The sequence below is a fragment of the Lathamus discolor genome, chromosome 1 (assembly GCF_037157495.1).
Source record: "Lathamus discolor isolate bLatDis1 chromosome 1, bLatDis1.hap1, whole genome shotgun sequence".
In the NCBI taxonomy this organism is placed as follows: Eukaryota; Metazoa; Chordata; class Aves; order Psittaciformes; family Psittacidae; genus Lathamus; species Lathamus discolor.
This window is the reverse complement of record NC_088884.1, coordinates 32,153,659-32,174,820: the sequence shown is the minus strand read 5'-3', so window position 1 is coordinate 32,174,820 and position 21,162 is coordinate 32,153,659.

The window sequence follows — 21,162 nt, the reverse complement described above, 5'->3', positions numbered from 1 at the left end:
AATCTAAACTGCTAGAGCTATGTGCTCTATGTTCAGATGAAATTTGCTGAAAGTATTTTCAAACCAGCTTGGCTAACATCTAATTTTAACAGCAGAAGCTCTGCTAATTAGTTCAGTATTCAGCAACTCAGCTTTCAGACACACTTTTCCCATTGACATAGATATAAGATGCACAGACCAGTTTATGAGAAGGCAAGTTATCTGGGGAAGGAAAAATAACTGATATCACAGCACACAGCACAGCTATTGATCTGGCAGCTGATAGTTTTGCATCTCTAACAGGATATTTCTAATAACCTAAATAAACAACAGCTGAAAATACTTACGATTGTACAAATGCAAACAGAGGAAGAGAAGACAAGGACAACATTCACTGAATCATTCAGAATATGAAATGAATGAAAAGTTGAGAGTTTATATAAAGTTAAATAGGAGCGATTATAGCAACCTTTTATTGAGGTGAATGCAAGATTTTACATATATATATATATATATCGACTGTATGGTATTTTTTCAAATGATCCTCAACTTTCTAACTGGCATTAGGATGTCCTGGGATCCAGCAGTTTGTAGACAAATGAAATAAAGCAGTAAAAGCTGTTGCTTTAAAAACCTCACTCCCTCAGTAAGGGATATGCTTATCACAGAACCAGCAAAGGAGATAATAGCATTTGCTCATGTATGCCATTCTGAAGATACAGTATAGAATCATCGAATAGTATACTAATTTTCACACAGGGACAAAAGCGTATGTAAAAAAAACCCCATGCAAGATCTTGAGTTCCTGGACTAGACAAATTGCTCGAAGCTGGGCAGCATAGAAATGTCCAAACCAAAAACTCCGATGAAGGAAATCATTCACATTTACCACCCACTGCAGGATGATTTACATCAACATGTACATGTCCATCTTACCCAGGCTACCAGGCACCTGATTTTCTGATTTGACGCATGTCCAGGGTCACATCAGTGCCTGAATCTGGGTGCCAACCTCCCACCCAGCTGAGAAGAGAACTGGAGGCTCAGTGGAGCATCACCGAGTTCCTCAAGGGACTCTGCAAAGATTTTGTTTCTCCAAAATTGTAATTCCAGCTTCTTCCCATTAAAACAGACCTGGAGGATGCATTTGCTTCTAAAGCCCTGCTCTGGAAGTGGTGCGCCCGGGGCTGCACTCAGTGGTGGGAGTGTTACCTGCCCTTCCCGATAATGTTGTTCAGGAAGTAATTCAAAACACTCGGCTATCGTGGAGGCACAGAGAACAATAACTCTGCAGCACAGCAGTTAGTGCAGTCCGATGGGATAACAGACATTACAGAACTGATATGGTTACCTACCAGGTTTTCCCTAGGTCTGAGTGGATTTAGAGGATCTCACGTTTCCAGCCACAAGCCTCCCTTATTCTTAGTAAATGGACTAACATCACCGAAGAAATGTCACCAGGGGCTGGTGTGTTCTAAGGCCAGACATATTATCAAGGGATACCACGTATCTGGAAATCTACGGATGTCCAGGGCTTGTGTGTAGTGTTACTAGCAAAACGTGGGGTTTTGGAAAACATCTGGCTCAGTAATCCTCTCCTACAAGTCCCAACATACAATGGGAATTATATTTACTTGCAGGGACTTTGCATTCACTGTACAGTAGACTCAAGGGCTTATTTTTATATATGTTTATGTATTTGCTTAGATGGATGTCTGCATTTTGACAGTGAGTACTCCTCTGTGTCTCCAACTTCGCATGTGGAAAAGCTTCACAAAGCAAGAGCTAGTTTTGGTGCTTTGGGTAAAATAATACGGACATCTCAAGAGAACTGAGATGCTAGTTGCTGCAATCACAAAGTAATAATACATTAATATAGCCTAAGAATCAAAACTCATTTAAGAGTCTCATGCAGGCATACCTTTCTCTTATAGACTGGAATTGCCTATATTTTTACTTCATGCATTTCCAGAATTAAATGTAAGACCTTCTGCCAGAAGAAAAAAAGAAACCTGTGTGTTGCTGTTTTCCATATCATGTAATTCTGTATCAATGAATTTCTTCGTTGATATAGAAAATAAAATGCAACAAAACCTCCCACTATTCTCATTATTGCTTGCATATGCAGTAAATTGTATAGGTGTCATAAAATAGTTCTTGATTCAGTGGTCTAATGTTCTGATATTCAGAAGAGGACATTTTCTGGGAGTAATGTTGCAGTACATTGCTGCACTAAAAATATGAACCCTTTTTATGAGGTTACACTACAGATCATTTGGATCTCTTTGTAAAACCTCTCCTGGCAAATGCTTCCAATCATATTGATTTTTGAAGAATACTTGAGATTTTCATGGTCTCATCATAGCTTATTAACATACAGTAATTAAAAGAATACATCCATTTTTGAACCTTTTGTCTATCAATATGACTTAACTCCTGGCTATGCTAGAATGACTGAGACAGAAGGCAGTTTTATTTTGCCTTTTGCTGGGAATCTTGCTCACAAACTTTGAACTGCATACGTGTGTTTTCATGAAGAGAAAAAACAATCAAAATTCTCTGGGTTCCTAGGCCCAAAACTTCAGCAGAAACATGAAGGGGGTATTCATATTTTTAAAAGCAAAAGTGGGAGAGGAAGGATGGCAGAAAAAACACAGTGTATATTATATGCAACTGTGTAAGTACTGTAAGTCATACTTATATGCATCAAAAAAGAGTAGAAATGGGCTAGGTGTCAGGAAAGCCGGGAAACAGGAGATTTTATTGACTGTTTTTGAACAGGGAGCACATTTCTCCCCATGCCCTTAAATACTGTTCTTCGCAACACACTGTAATACTGTCCCCATTAGAAATCTGCTGTCAACAACAGCCCAAAGGCTTTTGTCCTTCAAGTTGTTGAATTGGAAAGTACAGCAGATACAATACAGCCAGCCCCTCAGGTTTGATAGTTTTGAGCATACTGGATGCATACAACTTAACAGCCAACACAGAAAAATGGCAAATTTCTTAAAGAATTCATTTGTGTAGAATGTATTCACAGATCACAACTGATGCATTCACCATGAGGGGAAGACTCTTCTAAGGAATAAACTTGAGATGAAGGCTTAGACAGAAAATATCGGAGCCAGTGGAGATGATCTAATCCAGTACCTTCTGGTACTCATTCAGAGTTCTTGTTTGATACGTTTTTAAGAGCCTGTAAAGAGATTTTGACGCTTTCTTCTGCGACCTGAAATAGATCACTTTCACAAAGATTATAAAATGTTTCCTGAAATTTAATTAAAATTCTTCCATGCCAAAAGTTAACTCACTTTCCTACTTTAGGCATGTAGAAAAGCATCTCATTCTCCTCTATTATAACCTTTGACAAATCACACTGCCATTATTATGATTTCCCCTTTATATCTCTTTCTTATACCAAACAAAACTAATGCTTTTATGAGTTTGGTTTTGATAGTTCTAATATTACTTTAATTACTGCGCTGGATAATAATGAGTCTCCTTATCAAATGCTATCATTAGTAATGGTGAGACTATTATTTTTGTCTCACTTAGATTCCCTTTAATAATGTTTGGAAGTTAAAACTTTCTTTGATGTCTAAATATTGAAAGAAGCAGATTTTTTCCAAGGGGCCGCAATATGTTCAACTACCAGGAAAACTTTCTATTACAATTTTATAGTGGCTAGTATATTAAGTAATGGTGGGATTTGTTTCAAGTATGAAAATGGTGAAACCTATCAACCCACCCACCCGGACAAATAGTGCCAAGTCCATGGCCCAGGGAGAAGTTAACCTCATCCTGCCAATACAGGATATTTAGCAATAAGATTGCATAAGCATGAAAAATAACATGATTTTATTTAATAACTTTAGGGGATTTTTTATAGTATTCTAAATTTGAAACGGAAGAAGGAAGTATTTTGTGTTAATTTGTATGTCAGTCAACAGTAGAAGAAACCTCATGATTGTGTGACAAAAGATATTTGTAAATGTTTCCATCTTGTCATTTTAAATTGAATTTGTGAACATCTGATGGATTTTTGTAATGTAAGGAAACAAAACCTGTATGGAAACAAAAGCTTTTTCCTTCAGGGCTTATACCACCATTTGCTGTATATTCACTATTTTGAGCTAGTATTTTCTATCACTTCAATCGGACTATTTAATTCAGTCTTATCAATCTGTATAATGGCATTCAAAATCCCAGTAAACTTTAAGGACAAAACAATATACAGCCTCCAGGGAAAAATATGTTTATTTATATGCCTTTAATATATGCTTCTATACGCTAGCTTCTTTACTACGACTTAGCCTGAAGGAATTTTGTCTGTCATCTCATACACTAGGAGGGTGAAGGATGATATTCTCAAAGACTTAGATGTGTATTACAGTCAGATTTCCTTTAAAAATTTTCTCCAGAGTCCCAAAGAAAATCTGTTGTACTGATCAAATCAACTGGTTGACATATATGTGAAGTGCCTTTCAAGAACAAATTACTGAGTTACTGGGCTTCTGGTAAGAATTCCTACAGGAAATTTTATGCCTCTCATGTTACAGAAGAAATCAGACTACATGATCACTGTGGTATAATCTGTGCAAAAAAATCATGAATCTGTGAGTGTACCCCAAAGTACGTGTCAGAGAAAGTAAAATAAATTTATGCATAAAGCAAGAATAAAATTCAAAAGTGAATATGTTTTAAGTCTGGGGGTTTTCTGGAAAATGCTACTTCCTTCTTTCTACAGAAACAGTTATTTGTGGTTTGCTTAAAATAAATTACTCCCATCCTTTGTAGGTTAAACATTTTTCAGCATTTTCTGGAAAGAATGTGGAAAACCTGAAAATACCTGATGGAGCAGAAGTCAAAAAGTCACTTGAAATTAATTGTCAGTGTAATGATTTCAAATAAACATTTAAAAAATATATGATGCCATAAAAAATAAGTGGGAGCAGAAGCACTGATTTGGATTTTCACTTTAGCTTGAAAGCTAACAACAAAATTATTCAAAAAGTGATTTGAAAGGAATGTTAACAAAATAATCTGGCAATGTATGAAATGGTACAATTCAGTAGACAAATCTGGAATGTCTGAAACCATGAAGTGTGCAAGTATCAACCTGTGAATACATCTGAGCTGGAAAAGACTGAATTAATGATGGAGCCGAGAGAAATCATTAAATCAAAAGGTCATAATTTGGGGTCATAAGAGAGACGTTGTAGAATCTATTCTGAGTTTGAGGGCAAAAGTACATTTTAGTATGTACCATGTAAGAATAAAATACACAGTTATTACAAATTAATTCAGAGCTGGTCATAATTACCACCTTGATTAAACTGCAAATTCAGCTGGAGTGATGCCGAAGAAGGGTCAGTTAATACCAAATCTTTCAAATCTTTACATTATCTGAATTAATTGAAAATGTGTTGCACTGTAAAAATAAAGGGACAAATAGGAAAAAGAGGTGCTTTGGACTTCAGAATCAAAATAACCTTCTGTGGAGTGCAGTTGTTTGCTGAAGCACAGCTATAAAGCTTATTGCATTTGGACAGATCGCTGCAAACAGAAATTTCCAGTAATATAGGAAAGGATTTGATTCAGGATGGTGCTTTAGAAACAAATGTTCCTAAAAAGGCTGGATAAAACCCATAATGCGGACCCTCAAAAGGGATGCAAAGGTCCAGGCACAGAAGTGCAATGTTTAAACTTGACTTCAGCATCAATAGGTCTCTTGAGACCTTGACAGTTCTGTTATCATGTTGTGATTACAGACACAATAAATTTCCCTGTAAGAAAATTGCTATGCAAATGAGCCTATAGCTGAAAGACAATCCCTTCAAAAACATCAGGCAAAGCAAAAGGAAGGATACTTGAAATAAATGCACAGCTCACCAAGGTCTTTAAAATAATTGGTAATAAAAGAAATTACATTTTCCAGTCATCACTACATTTTATAGAAATCATCAGTGATGTTCATTTACATTAAAAAAACACAAGAAATAATCTTTAGGGGATGCAGATGACAGCAAGTAGGTTTTGCAGATACGGTTTGTACACATAAGAGTAATCAACCTACATGAACAAGTGTGTGAGGCAATGAATGGCCTATACACTTTGCTGCTACTACTGTGTTCTCTCATCTTTAATGGGGTGTTTACTCTTGTTCTGGGGTTCTCCCAGGTATGACTCCTGTTTTTGCTTTATTTGAATTAATGGCTTCTGTGATGATGTGAGAAAAGACGCCTGGCTAATTCTGTACTGGAACACAAGAGTAGAAGCACAAGCAATTGTAGCTCCATGTGTGAAAGTCAAAGTTAAATAAATGAAAAAGAAAAGAAAAACAAACCCAAAAAGCTAGTCAGAAAGAAGCAATTCACATCATACAGCCTGGAGCAGCTCAAAGTCAAAAGTGCTGAGACTATCCAAGAGAATAATTATGTAGGAAAGGATTCCACAGCTAACAGAGCCAACAAAAATAGAAAAAAATTTAATTGAAACAAATGATTGACAGAGTAGTTATCAAAGGTTCATTGTGGAAATGAAAGGGTTTATTTAGTTTATTATAACAGGGTTATTAAGGGTTTGTTATAGCAGCCTTCTAATATCTGAAAGGGGCCTACAAGGATGTCAGACAGGGACTCTTCATCAGGGACAACATGACAAGGGGCAATGGGTTCAAACTTGAACAGGGGAAGTTTAGATTGGCTATAAGGAGGAAGTTCTTTCCTGTGAGGGTGGTGAGGCACTGGAATGAGTTGCCCAAAGAAGTGGTATACACTCCATCCCTGGCAGTGTTCAAGGTCAGGTCTGGCAGAGCCTTGGGCAACATGGTCTAGTGTGAGACATCCCAGCCCGTGGCAGAGGGGATGGAACTAGATGATCTTTCCAACCCAAACCATTCTATGATTCTATGATTCTATTGCATGGGGTTTTGAAAAAGTCTGTTGTGCATTGAAACTAATTGGTATTTTCAAGAATAACTTGAATGATTTGTTAATGACACCTTCCTGGATAGAACTGAAGTATATTCACCTAGAATTCAAACAGTCTTGATAATTCAGGAGATTACCTGAAGCAGCATGAGGCTGACATGCAAGCCAGCAATGAGAGCAAGATACTGAATATTGGATAGGAGTAATCAGATACAAAAGTATAGGAAGAAGTCAACTAATTAAGGAGTAGTTCTGCACGGGTGTATGTCTTAGAGAGGATTAGAAACTGAATCTGAATTAATCCAGCACTTTCATTGCAAAAAATAATCAACAAAAAAACCCAAGACAAACATCATCTAGTAGCTACAAGTTAGAATACTGTGTTCCAAAGTACTTGAAGTAACACACAATATAACATCTGCTGGTGGATTATCTTGGGCTCAAGCATGATAAGGATCAATTGGACAGAGTCTGGAGAAGAGCAATAAGACAAATCTGTAGTCACACACACAAATCCACACTGGGAAAAAATTTGGACTAGCTGGGCAGAGGAAGACACAGCTGAGCTGCATCTCAATAATTACGCAAAACTGCAAAAGGTGGCAGCAAAAAGGAAGGAAACCATACATTATTCATGTTATTGGTAAAAAATTCAAGCTTAAATTCAAACAAGAAATATTAAAATTAAACAGCAGAAAGCCTAGTGGTAGAAATGGTAGTGAAATTCTGGACTTGAGGAAATAGATAACCTCTGTAGCTTTAAGAACAGGTTAAACAATCATTTCTCAGTGGTCTTAGTTTGTGACAGGTAGATGAACTAAATGACCTCTCAAGGTCCTTTTCATCACTCTGGTTCTATATTTAAGGTGTTAGAAATAAAGTGATACTGTAGCAAAGTGAGACTTTAAGGAAATGCGAATGGAAATCTTGAAAATAACAGAATGGATTTTATCCATACAAAGACAGGGAAAAAAAGCAATTGGGTGTCATATAAGAAAAATAAACAGATTTTTTAAATCATATTGAACAAGAACAGGTATGTCAAGGAAATGCTGAAAAAGTAATTGAAAATGTAAGTAAAAACAGGATGGCAAATTTTTCATCTGAGGTGGAAGTAAAAAGGTTTAGAATTTTAGAGGGATTGGGTGATCTCTGCTGAACAATACATAGAAGAAAAAAAAAAGGGGGTGAAATTTGTGGTAAAGTATAAAATATTTTTGAGAAAATGTAAATGCCCGAAGTGCATTTGTATGAATACTGAAAATAGAAACAATACGCTGCTGGAAAGAGAGATATCAGTAGCTACAGAGTAACTGTTTCTGACCTTAACATTGTGCGAGACTCTAGAACAAATTTTTGGAATAAAAAATAAATCAAAAATGGGATAAAACATAATCTGCATTAACCAAACAACAGATTGTCCAATTGCTTGACATCTCAGTAAGAAACTATTTTTATAGGAAAATTTAAATATAGTAGGTTGGGGTTTTTTTTCTGATTTTCAAATATGGAAAACAGTTGGTAAAGCCTGGCTGCGTGGGAATTAGTAAATGAATTCTGATGGGAAAAGGAAATGACTTACGGAAAATAACACCTGGTGGTGCTTCAGGGGAAATACCAGTCTGGAAAGAGCTTACTGTTCTCTGCCACTGATCTTTTAAAATGCTTTCCAGCCTAAGCACCTAGGAGTATGCTGCTGAAATGGGGCATGGTCAGCAGAGAGAAGGTCAGGGGTATCACAGGAAAAGAGCAAGATAGACATGGTTCCCAAACAGTGGAAACATTCAAGACATTCAAGAGTAGACCATAAAGACAGTGCATAAATTTGTGATGTAAATTACTAGAGAATGAGATAAAGAACATCAGCCTCATAGATGATAAAAACTGGTTCTCCCACCACCCTTTCTTCTTTTTTTTCTTTTCCCATCAGACAAGGATTCTGTCCTCTCAGGTCATAATCTATGCTCAGACCTGCCACTTGATTTTCCCTTTTATTAGAAAGTCTAGCAAAAAGCTTCACATTGGCACACTGCTGGCCAAAGAGCTGCAAGAGGAACCCAAGCTGGAGGCTGCAGAAAGCAGCCTCCTTTTGTAGATTGGCATAATCATCCACATCACCTCATCTCTCCATCGTTAGGTCTTAACTTTTGGTCTGGGTACTCAATTTGGTCTAATTAGGTCCATCTCTACAGTGAAGAGAAGGATCTAGGCAGTCCAATCAATCTTGGGAACACTTTTCCCAAGTGATCCCAGACCTGGGACATACATGCTGTCTCTTGAGAAAAATAATAAAGCCCTGTTGCTATTGTAAGGTAAATAAGGCAACAAGTGATGTAGTTCTCATTGCATGAATTCAAAAAAGACCAGGTGCAGAGATAGATTTTTAAGCTTAACTGTTATGATGATGTTAGCGTGTCTGCATTAGCATTTAGCTCAGATCAGGAGTGCACTTCTGTCCTGGGTTCAGCAGTAGCAGTCATTTTTCTCCTTCTTAGTAGCTGGTGCAGTGCTGGTTTTGACTTTCAGCCTGGGAACAGCGCTGATAGCACTGATGTTTTTAGTTGTTTCTAAGTCATGTTTACTCTGACCAAGGACTTCGTGAGTCTCATGCTCTGCCAGGGAGGAGGGGAAGCCAGAAGGAAGCAGAGACAGGACACCTGACCCAAACTAGCCAAAGGAGTATTCCATACCACAGCATGTCATGCCCAGTATATAACCTGCGGGCAGTTACCCAGAAGGGCTAGATCACTGCTGGGGTCGGGCTGGGTATCCGTTGGCAGGTGGTGAGTGGTTGTATTCTCTTCCCTTGTTATTTCCCTTATCATTATTACTACTGGTGGCAGCAGCAGTGGTTTGTGTTATACTTTCAACCCATGGGAGTTACATTCTTTTGATTCTCCTCCCCATCCCTTCAGGAGTGGGGGGTGGGGGGGGGGGGGGAGGAAGAGCTGTGGAGGAAGGTGGGGGGAGTGAGCAAGCAAGACTGCATGGCTGACTGAGTTTAAACCACGGCAACTTCTCTAGTTAATCTCATCACCTCATTTCCTGGGTATTTATTGGGTTCACTTCCCAGAGACTCTGATACACAAACAAGAATGTTTTCAAAGAGAAGTGAGCAATACACAACTAGTGAGAGTTCAGCCCATAGGACCAGAGGTTGCATGAAGTGAAGCCAAATGAGCAGAAAGGTCTAGCATGCACTGGTACACTAACAGGACTGTTACAGGGTGGAAGTGACCCACTATATACATGCTGTTTTGCCTTTGAAGGGTCATACTGGTGCTGGCAATGGTGAGAAGTCTCACCGCAGCCCAGCACACCCTGCACAGGTCAAGCACTTTCGAGTCAGGCTCCTGCCCAGATGTGTGCAGCCCACATTGCAGGTGCTATGGGAGGCCAGCTCAATGGCATAGAGATGAAGGGAGGCATCTCCTTGGGGCATGACCTGTGAACAGGGGAGTGTTAGGATCACAGGCAGATGACCGGAATGCTGAATAGGTGATAACTTGAGGTTAAGCTAACTGAACAGAGCGTGAGAAACTGCTGGACAAGACATGAGAAAAATCCTGGGCTGAACAAATAACAATGTGAGAAGCTGAAGAATGTAACAGTACCATGAGGAATAGCTAGATTTGAGAAAGCGATAAGGAGGAGGTATGCGAGAAACAGGCAGACTTCACAGGTAATTGGTGGGGGAATAAGGGAGACCTTTAGGAAGCAGAGACTCACTAAGTCCTGAGTGCCCAAGAAACATAGTAATACTACGTAAGGTTGTGAGCTTGTAACGTGGGTAACTATCAGAAATACTAAATATGGGTACACATGCATCAGAAGTGGGAGCAACGGAAAAAAGTACCTAGAGGCAGGTTATGTTGGATGAGGATAAGGGTCATAAATGAGAAGAAGAGTGAGGCAAAAAAGGGACAAGAATAGGTGGGAAATACTGACAGAAAATACAAACAAAATTTCATTTTTCTTCTTCTGAAGAAACAGGTGGAGATTTGACCACTGCTTTCTGACCAAAGAGGCAAAATTCTGAATTTGCAAAACTTTGATGTTATCCTTTCAAGAGTCTGGGTGAAACACATCTGTGTAGTTCTGGTGCAACATCTTGATGTGAACAATAGAAAAAGGAAAGGCTGACCCGATGAGAATAAATGGCAGAAGGAACTGTAGAAGTGAGAGCAAATAAAAGAAAATTGCTTTCACTTCTCAAAGGATTCCAACAGCCCTGAAGCTATGCAAATCAGTGTCTTCCTAACCTCAAGTAAACTAAAGCAATCCTGCACCTGCCCTAGCTTAAATTGTAAAAGTAATACAACTTTGCAAGAAACTGCTGCATGATGTAATAAGCAAGATCATTCAACTACATCCTAGTTACAAGTAGTTAAGGACTTACGTGCTCAAAAAGGAGCTGTGTGCCAATTCAATCAAATTTGGGAGAAGAATATGATCTGGATGACCCCCACCTTTATACAGATTATAGACAATTTGTGTCTCAGATTTAGGAGCAGTTAATATATTTTCCCTGAGCATGACAAGAGCTCTCACTCCCCGCAATAGTGATGATTTACAGTGGCTAATTAGAAAGAGGAAAAAGTGTTACTGATACATCTTGTTTTTTCAAAGAACCTAATAAGGAGAGAACTGCATCAGGGCAGGATCCTAATCTAAAAGGATCCATTCATCACCAAACTGATTCACTCAGCTCTAACAGTCCAAATGGACACTAAAATAAGAAATTAAATTGAATTCTGATATCCTTATCTCAATAAAAATGATTAATTTATGTTTTCTGGCATAGGAGAACATGAAATTCCTAAATGCCCTGCAATAACATTTGTATTTTAAAGCCTAAGATGTGGCCACTGAACAATTTCCAGTTATTCTGGAGTCACTGCTCAAGACAAACCCAAGCTCCACAGCCTAGCAGAGAAATCACTTCTGGGGAGAAAAAAAATGATTCTTTTGTTTCTTATTTTAGTACCTAATCATTTCCAGTTTAAGACATTATGACTGATGATGGTGCAGATAGAGTATAGTACAGTAGGGTAGGGTAGGGTAGAGTAGAATAGAAAAGAGTAGAACAGAACAAAAAGAACACATGTCCTTGTCAAAATATTCAGGTTGCACAAATGAAGCCAATTAGGAACTCAACTAGAAAGATCTTTCTCAGGCAGGGGGAATTCTTTCTGCACATATAGCTTTATGTTTTCAACAGCTAGAGAAAATGAACATACATTTCTAAAGCAAGAAATAGCAATGATTGTAGCTAAGTATGAAAGGTCTCTTGTTTTGTGAATCATCCATGTTTTTAAGTGCTCACAATTACATGTTGAAAAATCCCATTTTCTGAAATTGTGCCCTAATTTGCTCTCGACCAAAAGAGAAGTGTTTTTAGACCCTTAAGCAAAATTGGTTGAGCTTACTATAAACATTTGGAATATGTAGGCACAGCTTGCTGATTTAATTTAGTAGAATGGTCTCCACAGCAAGAAAAAAAGCTTAAACATGACGTTTGAGTCTTGGCTTTTCTGTAGCTTTTACTGAGATATATGATGATAGCAACAAAAGTTATGAATTTTTAAACATGCAATTTCATACAGGCTTCCTAGATTGCTGAAAAGAACATATGGATGATGGACTTACTTTGTCCTTGTATATCTAAAAGTAAATACATAGATATTTGGGGCTTGCCATGGGCTGTGAAAACATCAATAGTAGTAGTAGCTCCCAGTTACCATATATGAAGCATACAGATTTTCTGAACGACATTTATATACTGGTTGTTTGAAAAAAATTGTGACATTTGAAGCACCACTGATACAGTCTCAGTGCGTAAAACAAGAGACATGGGTCAGTTCTGTTAAATGATGTGAAAAGAATCTCGAGTGAATTTCTGTATCTACTGAAATCAGTGGTAAATGTATTCACTTCAGTGACACAGGCCCATGGATTTATTTCTGCCTGCAGTTCTCTCCTCAGTCTGTCTCACCTGAAGTCACGAGGGTTTGGAAGAGAATTGTGATTCACTGACGTTGCAAAAAGGAAGAAGTGTTACACTCTCTGCAGTAACACCTCTAGGTGGACTTGTTTCTAAGCAGGTGAGTACACAAGGAGGAAGAATGACAGTAAATTGATCTTCCATTCTCACCCGGAAGGTGGGAATTGTGAATAGGAGAACTCAAGTCAGATATTGAGAATAGCCATGCAAAAGATGTCATGCAGCAAGTGATACTGAATAATGATGCTGCAGATACGTTTATATAACACACCCTGTGTTTATCAGTGATAAGAACAAATGCAGACTCACCTACAGGCAGCACACTATTTTTTAGCAGCAGAGGGGATGACAGACTACTTAACATGACACTTGTCGTATATAGTGAGCACTCGTCGTATATGGTGAGCACCCGTTGTATGACCAGGGCCCGGTCTGGGAGCTCTGCTCTGGCTGCCCCAGCAGTGGCCAGCATAGGCATCCTGGCAGAGCTGATGAGAGGGGAGGCTGCAGTGCAGAGCTCGGGGTGCAGAGGGTGCCTGCACTGGTCTGGTGAGGGAAAGGTGCACAATGGGCAGGGCTGCGCTCGCTGCTCCCTGGCGGAGGTCCTCCTGCAGCAGGTGGCTGAGCTGCGGGATGCTGTCAATAGACTAAAGATGTCAGGGAAGCTGAGAGGAAGCAGGAATGCTTGCTCCAGGCCCAGACTGTGCAGGGGCCTCAGGCTTCCCCTTTAGCTCATGGAGGAAAGAAGGAGGCCGTTAACCCAGGGAGCTGGGAAATGGTAACAAAAAAAACCCCAAAAACAACAAAGAAAGGAGGAAGAGGACAATTGAAAGAAAGGGGCTTCCTCCTAAATCTGATGTCCGTACCAGAACCGCTTTGCTGTCCTGGAGGGGGCTCATGGGGAAACACTCTCGCACCATGAACAACCGGCTGATGCACTGGTAAAGAAGATCTCTACTGGTGCTGGCAGGAAAAAGAGGCGGGTTGTAGAAGGAGGGCACTCTACTTTGAAAGGGACAGAGGCACTCATCTGTCGGCCTGACCCAGTCTCAAGGGAGGTGTGCTGCCTACCAGGGGCACGGGTCAGGGATGTTTCAGAGAGGCTGCCTGCTCTAGTAAGTCCCATTGACTATTACCCGCTTCTAGTGATACATGTGGGTGCTAGGGATATAGATAATAGTAGCCTGGAGAACACAAAGAAGTACTGCAGAGCCCTGGGAGAGGTGGTTAGGGGCTCTGGAGCTCAGATTGTCTTTTCATCAATTCTCCAGGATAAAGTGAAGGACCTTAAAAAGGCTAAGGGGATTTGCCAGGTTAATAAATGTTTAGAACAGTGGTGCCATAGTCAGGAGTTTGGGTGTCTTGAACACAGGATGTAAGTTTGTAGGCCAGGTCTACTGGGGGCTGGTGGAGCTGGTGACAAAGAAGGGGAGGAGCTATTTTGGTAGGAGGCTTGCCAGACTGGTCAAGGATGCTTTAAACTAGATGTGCTGGGAGAGAAGGGCATCATTCCATCCCAACACACCCAGTCAGTTGCGAACACCCATAATAAGTGCTCAGAACAATGCAGAGATATTCCAGTGCTCCAGCCAATGAGCTGCCTTCATTTGGACCTCGGCTCAGATGCCTCTATACAAACACCCATAACATGGGGAACAAACAAGAGGAATTAGAGGTGTGTGCACATCTACAGGAGTATGATATAATAGGCATCACAGAAACATGGTGGGATGGCTCCTATGACTGGAGTGTTGGAATGGAAGGTTACAGGCTCTTTAGAAAAGACAGACCTGGCAGACAGGGAGGGGGAATTGCCATTTATGTTAGGGATAGGATGGAGAGTATGGAACTCTGTCTGGGGACAGGTGAGAAGTCAACAGAGAGTTTGTGGTTCAGGGCTGAAGGGAGAACAGCAATAGGAGACATTATTGTGGGGATCTGTTACAGACCACCTGATGAACAGGAATCTGTGGATGAAGCACTCTACAGACAGATAGGAAAAGACTCATGCTCACAAGACCTTGTTCTCCTGGGGGACTTCAACCACCCTGACATCTGTTGGAGGGACGGTAGAGCCCGGCACAAGCAATCCAGGAAGTTCCTCAATTGTGTGGAAGACAACTTCCTTTTGCAAGTAATAGAGGAGCCGACAAGTAGAGGTGCCATGCTTGGCCTCGTGCTCACCAGCAGGGAAAGGCTCGTTGAGAATGTGATGCTCCAGGACAGCCTTGGATGCAGCGATCACGAGATGGTCGAATTTGAGATCCCCAGGACAGTGAGAAGAGCTTGTAGCAAGCTCACTGCCCTGGACTTCAAAAGAGCAGACTTTGGCCTCTTCAGGAGCCTGCTTAGTAAGGTTCCATGGGATATAGCCCTGGAGGGCAGGGGGAGGCAAGACTGTTGGTTTATATTCAAGGATCACCTGCTACAAGCTCAGGAGTGCTGCATCCCAACTAGAAGGAAGTGCAGCAGGAGGGCCAGGAGACCTCCTTGGATGGATAAGGAGCTGCCGAGGAAAATTCAAAGGAAAAAAGAGGCTTATAAAAGGTGGAAGCAAGAACAGGTGGCCTGGGAAGAATACAGGGATGTTGTCCGGGAAGCTAGGGACCAGGTTAGGAAGGCTAAGGCCCAGTTAGAATTAAACTTGGCCAGGGATGTTGAAGATAGCAGGAAGGGATTCTATAGGTACGTAGCGAATAAAAGACAGAGTAGGGACAACATAGGCCCCCTGAGGAAGCTCTCGGGAGAACTGGCTACACAGGATTTGGAGAAGGCTGGGGTTCTGAATTACTTCTTTGCCTCGGTCTTCACTGGCAAAGGCTCTGACTGCACCACTCAAGTCTTAGAAGGTAGATGCAGGGACTGTGAGAATGAAGACCTTGGGCCCACTGTAGGAGAGGATCTGGTTCGAGTCCATCTTAAAAATCTGAACGTGCACAAGTCCGTGGGACCTGATGGAATCCATCCACGGGTCCTGAAGGAGCTGGTGAATGAAGTTGCTAAGCCACTGGCCATCATATTTAAAAAATTATGGCAGTCAGATGAGGTTCCCAACAACAGGAAAAAGGGAAATATAACCCCCATTTTCAAGAAGGGGAAAATGGAAGGGGAATTACAGACCAGTCAGTCTCACCTCTCTGCCTGGCAAAATCTTGGAGCACATTCTCCTGGAAGGCATGCTAAGGCACATGAAAAACAACAAGGTGCTTGGTGACAGCCAGCATGGCTTCACTAGGGGGAAATCCTGCCTGACCAATTTGGTGGCCTTCTATGATGGGGCTATGGAACTCATGGACAGGGGTAGATTAGCGGATGTCATCTACCTGGACATGTGCAAAGCGTTCAACACTGTCCCACACGACATCTTTGTCTCTAAATTGGAGAGACATGAATTTGATGGATGGACCACTCAGTGGATAAAGAACTGGCTGGATGGCTGCACGCAAAGAGTCAATAGCTCTATGTCCGGCTGGAGACCAGTAACGAGTGGTGTCCCTGAGGGATCGGTGTTGGGACCAGTCTTGTTTAACAGCTTCGTCGCTGACATGGACAGTGGGATTGAGTGCGCCCTCAGCAAGTTTGCCAATGACACCAAGCTGTGTGCTCCGATTTGGAAAGTAGTGAAGGGGAAAGGGACCTGGTGGTCCTGGTGGATAGGAGGATGACCATGAGCCAGCAATGTGCTCTTGTGGCCAAGAAGGCAAATGGCATCTTAGGGTGCATTAGAAAGGGAGTGGTTAGTAGGTCAAGAGAGGTTCTCCTCCCCCTCTACTCAGCCTTGGTGAGGCCGCATCTGGAATATTGCGTCCAGTTCTGGGCCCCTCTGTTCAAGAAGGACAGGGAATTGCTTGAAGGAGTCCAGCGCAGAGCCACAAAGATGATTAAGGGAGTGGAACATCTCCCTTATGAGGAGAGGCTGAGGGAGCTGGGTCTCTTTAGCTTGGAGAAGAGGAGACTGAGGGGTGACCTCATCAATGTTTACAAATATGTAAAGGGTAGGTGTCAGGATGATGGAGCTAGGCTTTTTTCAGTGATATCCAGTGATAGGACAAGGGGCAATGGGTGTAAACTGGAACATAGGAAGTTCCACGTTAACATCAGGAAGAACTTCTTTACTGTAAGAGTGACAGAGCACTGGAACAGGTTGCCCAGGGGGGTTGTGAAGTCTCCTACACTGGAGATATTCAAGGCCCGCCTGGACAAGTTCCTGTGTGATGTACTGTAGGTTACCCTGCTCTTGCAGGGGGGTTGGACTAGATGATCTTTTGAGGTCCCTTCCAACCCTTGGGATTCTGTGATTCTGTGATTCTGTGATTGATACGCTGGAGGGAAGGGATGCCATCCAGAGGGACCTTGACCGGCTTGTAAGGTGGGCTGATGCCAACCTTATGAAGTTTAACCATGCCAAGTGCAAGGTCCTACACCTGGGTCGGAGCAATCCCAGGCACAGCTATAGACTGGGCAGAGAAGAGATTCAGAGCGGCCCTGCAGAGAAAGACTTGGTGGTGTTGGTAGATGATAAAAAGAATGTGATCTGGCTTCAGTGTGTGCTTGCAGCCCAGAAAGCCAACCGTATCCTGGGATGCATCAAAAGGAACGTGACCAGCAGGTTGAAGGAGGTGATCCTGCCCCTCTACTCTGCTCTTGTGAGATCTCACCTGGAGTATTGTGTGCAGTTCTGGTGTCCTCAACATAAAAAGGACATGGAACTGTTGGAACAAGTCCAGAGGAGGGCCACGAGGAGCACCTCCCATATGAAGATAGGCTGAGAAAGTTGGGGCTGTTCAGCCTGGAGAAGAGAAGACTGCGTGGAGACCTCATAGCAGCCTTCCAGTACCTGAAGGGGGCCTATAGGGATGCTGGGGAGGGACTCTTCATTAGGGACTGTAGTGACAGGACAAGGGGTAACGGGTTAAAACTTAAACAGGGGAAGTTTAGATTGGATATAAGGAGGAAATTCTTTCCTGTTAGGGTGGTGAGGCACTGGAATGGGTTGCCCAGGGAGGCTGTGAATGCTCCATCCCTGGCAGTGTTCAAGGCCAGGTTGGACAGAGCCTTGGGTGAGATGGTTTAGTATGAGGTGTCCCTGCCCATGGCGGGGAAGTTGGAACGATAACCTTAAGGTCCTTTCCAACCCTGACTATTCTATGATTCTATGACATAGCATAAAACTGAAATCTACAAGTACACCAACATATGCCTGAGGTCTGTGCAGCATGCAAATGTCTTGTGACAGTAGACCTTTTTCTTTTTTGGCATAGTAGGCCCCTATTTAGCATAATTTTCAGACAAATATTGTCATTGACACAAACAGAATCTCCAAAATGTTCTAAAGCATGCACAAGGGAGTAACAAGCTCATGTAGAGGAGTCATGTTAAAGTAGAATATTTGCAACAAAACCATGAGATTAAGGAACAAAGAGGTCTCTCATGAGGTAGGCATACCACAGAGGAAGGGAACTGTTCAAGAATTAACAAAATGGGATTGTTCAGAAAAGATGGGTAGAGACATTGGAGAAATAGAACTAGGAAGTAAGTCTGCCTTTAAAATATCTGTAATTTGTAGTAGCTGCTGGACACCTTAACTCCCTTTGAATTTGGCAGGTGTTTCAGGTGGTTTGCTTTACTGATAGCTATAAAATCTTTGAGTAATTTGCACCAGATCCCTGAATTGCACAAGAAGTCACTGGCAATGACTAATGAAGTGTAGGATATAGCCTCTATTCCTAGCATAGCATGAGAGCAGCAAGAAATGGTTTAAATATGCTTGGATCACCAAAGGGAATCTCAGCTAGATATGGGTGCGGTGATGGATGTGCTAAGATGGTTTCAGCAGAGGAGGTATCAGGAAACAGCCATGGTGTTCGTAATAGGATGATCAGCAGACTTGGGGAGGCAATAGGCTTCAACATACAGCTGACAGCACTAGAATATAATTTCCAGCAATCCTCCCCCATCAGAGAGACGTGTCTGGCTCGGGTGAGGATGTCAGAGTGCAGCTGCCTTCTCAGTGACTGTTAATGCTGCTCAGTTGCTCAGTGAGTCCAGACTAATACGAGGGCCTCCAGCCATGCATTTGTCACCAAGGTTGTTCCACAAGTCTAAATGCCAAAACAGTCTCAGTCAGGGACCCTAAACACAGGCAGTATCATTTATCAGACAGAACAGAACCTCACCAGTTGCTTGTGCAGGAAACTGACGGTCTTTCTGTAGTCTCTGCAGCATAGGTGATGACTTTCTGGTAGCTGTACATGGAGAACTCTGCTCAAGGTTTTATGTTTCAGTGTACATCCTAATCTTCATTTAACTGCAGAAAGAATTGGACTTCAGTAGGTAGAAAGCATGATAAAATCTCACCATAGCGCCGCTTTCCCCTGCAGAGTTTAAAAGATGCATCCCTGGCAGGGAAAAAGCAGTCTGCAATTAACATAGATTCATTAAATTTGAAGGCCAAAAAAAGGAGAACATTATAATCATTTATGCCTTCCTGCATAGTTCAGGTTACAGAATTTCCCACAAATGATTGTATTGTCAAATCCAATAATTTACAGCTGAACTAGAGTGCATAGCCTGAAAATGACGGGAGTTTTTCCATAACGACGGTGCAGTGCAGCCTGGTTTGCTCTGTAATGCTATACAGCAGCCTCCTTGCTATTAAAGCATTGAGAAAATAAAAACTAACCTGACACTTTTGAAAGCTTCATTTTAAAGCATCTTTCAGCATTCTTCCTTGTCTTATTTTGAATAGAGGTAGGCTAAACTTGGTTTTCAAATCCAGCATTCACTGAGCTCAACTAAATGAGATCATCATTGACAATTTGTGTAAGTATCACCTGTGACAAATAGGAGACCTAACTTCTAAAGTGAGAGTATATTCATAATGAACAGTGTACGTGACCGATCCCCTCTTTGGCTTCTGCTTTCTACTGCCCTTTTGTCCAGTGTAGTTACTCTGTACTTGTGATCACTGTACATCTAGGTATCGGTATGTCTGAGCATGAGGGATGGATGTCAGGCAGTTTTCTGTGGGTGTTCAGTAAATTTGCCTTTAGCTGTTTCAAGGTTAGTGTGGCATGCAAGGAACTTCCTTCCAGTACCTTCCAGTGTCTAAAGGAGGCCTACAAGAAACCTCCAGAGGGTCTTTTTACAAGGACATGTAGTGAGAGGACAAGGTGGAATGGCTTTAAACTGACAGAGGGGAGATTTAGGTTAGACATTACTAATAAGTTCTTTCCTATGACGGTGGTGAGAGACCAGCACAGGTTGCCCAGAGAAGCTGTGGCTGCCTCATCCCTGGCAGTGTTTAAGGCCGGGTTGTACAGGGCTTTGGTCTGCTGGAAGGTGTCCCTATCCATGGCAGAAGGGTTGGAACTGGATGATCTTTAAGGTCCCTTCCAATCCAAACCCTTTTATGAGTCCATGATTCTAAGATTCTATGATTCTATGATTTGTTTGGTGTAAGCAGCTTGCAGTTATCTAGCTAACACTCTTATTAACAGATCTGCCCAGATGGAGGCTGCAAGAGGAGTTTCATCTTAATGTTATTTCAAGGCAATAGGCCTCAGTTCTCAGATGATGCAGAACTGGTTTAATTTACTGAAGTCATGGAAGCTGCAAGAAAATCCATTGTAACCAGATGGTCATAAAGCCATCTTCAAAACCTCCTGAAATGGCAATGACACCTGGAAAGGGCACAGCTTCTGTGGCAAAAGCATTTCTCATCTGAGCTCCATCAACCTGCTTCCATATCATCAGTGCACTTGCTGGCATGCAGCCACCATGGAGAAAGTACAGAAGAAGGGAACCAGTGAAATGATGGACTCTGTAGTGGCTCTTCTGCCCTAGACCAACCAGCTATTAGAAGCTATTAGAAGTCCACTACTAGTTCAGTGCATAATTATAGCTATATTTCTTTGGGAAACGACTGACTTTTATGAGCCTTGATAGCTCCTCCCCCGGAAAAGGTCAGTGTTTCCCCAGGGAGGTACTGCTCACAGCCTGTGAGAGATTGCCTGGAAGCCATAACCTTTTGTCAGCTGACCTTTACATACAGTAATGTCAGTTTGTTAACAAGGAAGTTTCATTTGTTAAAGTCCTTGGTGTTAGTCTGACATGACTTGCCATTTAAAACATTTATCTGACTTTTTTCCTAGTCTGATCTCTGGTAATGCTAGTGTTAATCTTTGAGGTCACGTAAGAGGCAGATTCCCTCTCTAGCCCATATTTGCAAATATGTAATAAATATTT